This window comes from Condylura cristata, unplaced genomic scaffold (genome assembly GCF_000260355.1).
Source record: "Condylura cristata isolate star-nosed mole 26May11 unplaced genomic scaffold, ConCri1.0 scaffold00021, whole genome shotgun sequence".
Lineage (NCBI taxonomy): Eukaryota > Metazoa > Chordata > Mammalia > Eulipotyphla > Talpidae > Condylura > Condylura cristata.
In genome coordinates, this window is record NW_004567122.1 from 5,609,578 (window position 1) to 5,616,356 (window position 6,779).

Here is a 6,779-nt window from a genome sequence, read left to right on the forward strand (position 1 = left end):
GTAGTCCAGGCTATGTGACAGACAGTGTGCTTGTATCTACAGTTCCAGCCTTGGCCTAATGCCCCAACATGTTTTTAGAACTTACAGAGCATGCTGAATTAAAAATAACCAGCCTAAAGCCTAAACCAACTGAAACTCAAGTAAACCAAGCCATCTCCTGAGACTGGAAACAGGAGCAAGTTCAGACTTGCTCTTCAGTTTCCAATTTGAGGATATTTCTAAACATCCTTCAATGTACCGACAGGCCCCCAAGTTGAAGAATTATTTGGCCCAAGATGTTACTAATGTAGAGATGAAGAAATCCTGCTTTAGGCATTACTGTATGAATCCCTATTTTATTAGACTACCTTATATATATATTTCCTACTAGAAGTTCTTAACATCTCCTTCCCTTTATTATTATTAGCATATATTATGTTTGTATACACAACTCCCACAATTTACTTTGCTTTAATGGGTCAACTGTCTTTTAAGATTTTTAAGAAAGCGTTTTAAAATGTTTTATAACATTTATCCACATTTCTAGTGCTTTTCTTTATAATAAATCTGAGTGTTCATCTGGCACCATTTTCATCAGTTTAATGTACTGCCTTGAGCATTTTTGATAGTAAAAATCTGTTCTACTGAATTTAGTGTTTATTGGAAAATGTGCTTATCTTCCCCTGTATTTGAAAGTTAATGTTCGCTAAATAGAGGCTTACAGGTTTTTTTTTTCCCCCTTCAGTCCAAGATATCCTATTGTGACATTAGTTCTGCTGAAAGTTCGGATGGAATTCTTGTGTTTTCTGTAATGAGTCCTTTTATTCCTCCAGATTTTTTTTCTTTAAATATTTTATTTATTTATTCATACAGAACTGGGGTAGAAGTACACTGTTGAGGGGAGCAGCATGGGTGAGTCAGGAGAGGTCTGCGTGCCATGTGGTCACCTCCAGGGTTGGGATCAAACTGAAGCGTTTGCTGCCAGCTTGCAGTGCTGCGTCCTGACCCGTTGCACCACCAGGGAGGGCCCTATTACTCCAGATGTTTTTGAGATTTTTCTTCAACAATTTCACTGTTATGCCAAGTGTGGATTCTTTGTATTTACCCTTTTGGCTTTTTTCCCTTATATCTATGGTTTTTGTCTTTTTGTTTTTTCAAATGAAATGCTTTGCCATTTATTTCTTCTTCAAGTATCTTTTTTCGACCACATTTTCTTTTTTGTACCTTGGAACTCAAGTACAAAAATATGTCGGACTTGACCATCTCAGAAACCAATGATATTCTGATTACCTTTTCCAGATATTTTTCCTCTCCATGTTAGCTAAGTTTTTCTTAAAGATTTATTTATTCATACAGAACTGGGGTACAGGCCAGAGATGCAGGGGTGGTGAGGATTCACCACAGACAGCATGGGTAGCAGAACAGGCAGATTGACAAAGTACACAGCTGAGGGGAGCAGTGAGCAGGTGAGGCAGAAGAGGTCTGCTGTGCCATGTGGGTCAATCCCTGGCAAGGGATCAAATTTGTGCTGAGTGGCTGCAGCAGCAGCTAGTTTCATAGTGCTGTGCTTTAACCCACTGTGCCACCAGGGAGGGCCCCAACATTAGCTAATTTCTATTGAACTGTACTGAGGTTCATTAATCCTTTCTTTTGTATCAGGAAATCTGCTGTTAAGTTTGATACATTTTTCATTTCTCTTTCTGTACTTTTCAAATATAATTTTTAGTTCAACAATTTGCTTCTTTTCCTCCTAAAATATTGTCACCAATTGTTGCCACGTTTTGTTGTCAATGCTTTCACATATTTTTAATAGCTATATTAAAATTCCTGGCTATGGAGTCTAAGAATTTGTTTATGGGTAGTCTCTAGGTCTCTTCCTAATTATGGTTCCATGTTTTGTTTTGTTTTTTTAATATTTTCAAGTTCTTTGGGAATACTGAACTTAGAGAAACTGCATGTGAAAGAACAGTGAAAACTAAAGTGTAACTTTTGTTTAGAGAGAGAGCACAATCTATTTCCTGTTAGGGTCACAATGTTACTGATATACTTCGAAGAATCTTATTCAGCAGTGGCAAACCACATAGTTTTTAGCTTTAATCCACATGCAAGTAGTGTAACTACTACATCAGCTCTGTCTGTTTCTTTTAGTATTTGACCTGGAAGAAGGTTGGATTACTTTCAGATTAATTTCACGTCATCTTTAAAATCAGTTTTGACAGGGTGCAGAATCCAAGCACTTTGAGGCTGCAGAGGAATATGTTTCACATCCATTTTCAAGCTTGTCCTCTACTGCTGCCTTTGTGGTAGTGTTCAGGTGGAAGTAGTATCTAGGGAAGTGAGAACTGTCAAGGTAAGTAAGTCTTTTCAAATCTGGGGCTTATTCTGGTTATCTATTGTTTCATTACAAAAGAAGCAGCTTTGACATTTGAAAAGAAGACATTAGAATTGAAATAAAACAAGAACACTTGAAATGAAACAAATTTTTATTATGTTTAGGAATCAGAGGATTAGGTGCAAGGTGACCTAAGGCAAAGAACTGAAATCATTGGAGGAAGCTCCAAACACATGCCTGCTGGGTGATGCCAATGATTGGCTGGGAACTCAGCTTGGAATGGTCCAGAATAATTCCACCTCACGACCTTTCCTCATATACAGACAGCCAAGGAATCCTTACATTAGTCAGGGTTGAAAGTCATGTGGCTCAATCAAAAGTTATACAACCTTTTATGACTTAGCCTCAGAATTCACGTTATTTCTCCACCATATCATAACCTGAAGGTGAATCAAGGGAGGAATTATGGATTCTACCCTCGGTGTGAAAATGTCAACATCATACTGCAGAAAAGAGAATGTTAGATGGGAAATACTGTTCAGGCGATTTATAAAAAACTCAGTATATTGCAGTCTTCGTCCAGATTCCAGTACCCCAAATTCCACATAGTGGCTAAATCCTACTTGGGTTCTCTTCACCTACATCTCTTGCAGGTCAAATCTCCATTTAGCTCAGGCACCAACACCCACATAAGAAGCTACTGAGCTCTTCTGTTTATGCATGACTATCTCATTCATCTTTAAAATATCAGTTCAAATAGGCTTCCTTTTAGGTAGCATTCCTTGCTGACTGCATGGAAAAACTGGTTTTATATTTTTGTTGAGGTTTTTCTTTTTACCATGTCTTTCTTGTCCCTCTACATCTGAACTGGAAGCAGAAATCTGTCCATTAATGTTTAATTTCAATGCATTTTTTTCATCTCTACTAGTCACTTAAAGTGCTTTTATATTCCCTTTAAAAACACATTTTATTCAAATATGCTTATTTTATAGTGTCTATCAAACTAATGGGATTTTCCCCTCTATTATTCCATTCCTGTGTCTGCCTGTGTCAGGACAGCTTGTTGGAATATGTGATTATAGGTTCATGGTTACATCTCCAAAATCTGTGCAGCCTAGATCAAAGTATGCTTCCATACCTGCACTTACCACCACCCCCACCACACTCAAGTGAATTTGCTTTTGCTTTGCAAGAACTCTCAATAACATCACTGCTTCACAAAATCACTTTTTATGTTAAAATTCGTGGCTTAAGCCTCCAAAACTCTGAGGTTAAGGTAAATTCCAATAACTTAACTAGAAGGGAAACAGGCCTTTGGGTCTAATGGTTAGTGGCCACAGTCCTCTTCTTGCAATATATGAGAGGTAGATTCAGGCAGTATGTGTACTTGTTCAAATTATTGAGAGCTACAGCGATGAAAATAGTGCTCCTCAATTTTCAATGTAAAATGGAGAAAATATACAGAAAAGAACTAGGCAATACTTGGTCAAATTAAACTTGGACTGGGCTGCAAGTCTTTCACATAGAATAATTTAACACAAAATATAAATAAGACTTTAGGAACCATATCCACACTGGGCTATTGTTTTATGACAAGATCCATTGTGTTGTGGTTCCCAGTACAAAACGCAATTGTTCCAGGCGTGGTATCCTTTCAGGTCAGTAGAGTCTCACTTTCGGGCACCTCATTATTGCCTCTGCAGACCCTGGGACAGGCAATGCCTGACAGCTAGAGAACATTTTTACTCCATAGGCCACACTTTCTTAAAACCTGCCTTCAAGTTCTGATGTGGAATATGCCTGAGTGTGTGACTAAGAAGCAGGATTTTGAAAAAGCTAGCACTTTTTTTTATAAAATTCCATAAGTATCAACAAAGGAAATGTTATTGATAAAATCTTCACTATTATATATAACAGCTAACATTTATATTATATTTACAATAATTATATATAATACAGGAATTATGGTATACTTACACTAAACAATGATAATATGCTAAGCAGTTGCATTTATATTACAGAAACCATTAATTTAAATGCTTAATCACTTATACTAACAACAAATCTATAAGGTACATTTATTACTTCATTACCTCTATGTGATACTCTCATTACTAGTATCTTATATAAATTTAGGTAATCAAAACTATACTCCAATGAATTTGTATTCCTATTTAAACCAGTGTGGTAATGGAGAAACCAGAATTCTTGCTCTTGAGGGGCCCCCAAACTCCCAGAATAACATGAAGACAACTAGATAAAAAACACTGGCAAGGCAGCAGGGTGAGGTAGCCTAAGTCTTATTAGAATAGGCAGACTAAATCATGGATGGTAAGTCCCATCCCAACAATTTGGCACTGACCATGAGGCACCCTGACAGATATAGTATCAGCTCATGACTAGTAATTACCTCAAAATATCTAGGTGAGAGAAGGCCAAGAGACCCTAGGTATAGATGGAACATAACCCATTTGCAGATGCTGGACACAGCCCAACCCAGACCATGCTATAAGTCTGCTGCTAGCCCCTTCCCACCACGTGGACTTAACCTACAAATGCCTACTTCCATCTAACTCCCTCCAGATTGCCAGGCTATATAATCCTTTCATAAACTGGCTCCTTCATGCCTGAGTCTCTCTAACAAAGCCTCGCCTGGTTCAGATACAATTAGCGTTTTCTGGTGAATTCTTTCCCTAGTGGGCAGAGGACCCACACTTTTGGGTTAAGGTCCCGTAACGACATGATGGTAGCAGCTAATCTCAACACAATAAAAAGTGACTAATAACCAGTGCAGGAGTTCTGACCAAACACGTGATTCTAACTTGGGACCATGTAAAGCAGAAGACTTTGGGAGGTACAGATGGCATCCTGACAGACTTCACAGCATCTACCAGAATCAACTCTCCCTTGGCTGTCAGAATAATAAACTAGAGAAGAGTGTAAGTCTTGTCCATACTCAGAGTGAGCCAGGAGGCTCCTGACTTCTCAAAGGAGACGATTCTCGTGGGAACCAGTGAGAAGTGAAGCTTTATTGCAGTGACTGCAGTCAAGAGTGAGTGCAGGCACATTCAAGAGACAACTGTGCCTTTGGTTTTAAGGGTGCTAGTATGATAGAGGGGGCTTATAGGTGGGGTTCTGAATGTGTACTGATCAGTTTTTGTTTAGCAAGACCTCAGGACCTTAACATTTGTGTTCCTCAAGATAAGTCAGGTAAGTAAAGACTAAAGGGCAAGCAAGATAAAGAGTCTAAATTAGTAGGGTTTGGGTCACTTTGTTCTGGAATGTGCAGACCTTTTTTTCCCCCCTAAGGCCAGAGTTCAGACTTGCTGGATGGGGTAGGAGGAGGGGAGCTGCAGCTTCTGTGTTAAATTCCTGTTCCATCTCAGTACTGCATAGAATGGATGAGCCAGTTTCTTTACATATTTAAATTTCAAAACGAACTTCATGAATATACATCAGGGGCTGAATAGGAGGGAGAGAATAATTTCAGGAAGTCATTCAACGAACATTCACTAGACAACTGAGCTATAAACACTGTCCCTTACAAAAGCACTACGACTCCAATAAGGTCAAAACGTATTAGGATGCAGTGGGCTAAGATTGAAACCCACGTAGATGTACACTTCAGGAAGCAAGACAATTAATTCAAAGAACACCGTATCATTGATACCGATTTCAAAGTGTAACATCTTGGTTGGTTTACCTAAAGTAGACTGTAACTGAGAGCACGCTAGCCGATGGATTGTCCTTTTACTAGAATGCCTTGTACCCCATTTTAAGGCAGCTTACAAAAGCCGAGTTTTAAAGGACCATCTGAGCGGGGTCTCTTCAGAGCGGCTTTCTCTTCCCGCCTGTCACAGTTCTGGGCAGCCCAGTTGCATGGCAACACGTCCCTGGAAATCGCAAAGCCGCCCACTTACTTCGTGGGGACCCCACAAGCCCCTCCCCACCCCCCCGCCCCGAACTCACTGGAAAATGTGATTTTAAAGACACAGTATCGGACCAGTAGGTTACCATTAACGTTCCGCTACAGCGCTCACCGGCTAAAGACGCAAACTAGCGACCAGGAGACACAACTGACCCTCTTTGCGCCCCCGGTGCAACACGAGTGAGACCTAAGCGCCCGCGCCCGAGAAGCGCCCCTCCACACCTGAAGGCTCCAGGGCGCTAGGGAAGCCGCTCACGTGGCTTTGGTACAGGTTCGAAGGCCGAGCCTTCACCGTGCAACACCCGGAAGCGGTCGGGGACGAGAAGGCGGACTCGGCCAGGGGAGAACGAGACTTGCCAGTCAGGTCAAGGTGCACTAGACAAACTTCCACACCCAGCGAGGGGGACGGCTCAGGGGACGTCTCTAGGGACGAGGCCGCCAGCCGAAAGTGAACGGAAGTGACGCAGGGTGGCCGCCGGAAGAGGCGGGGCTCCCGCGGCGGCGCCCAATGAGGGCCCGGGAGGGGCGGGGCGTGGCGGC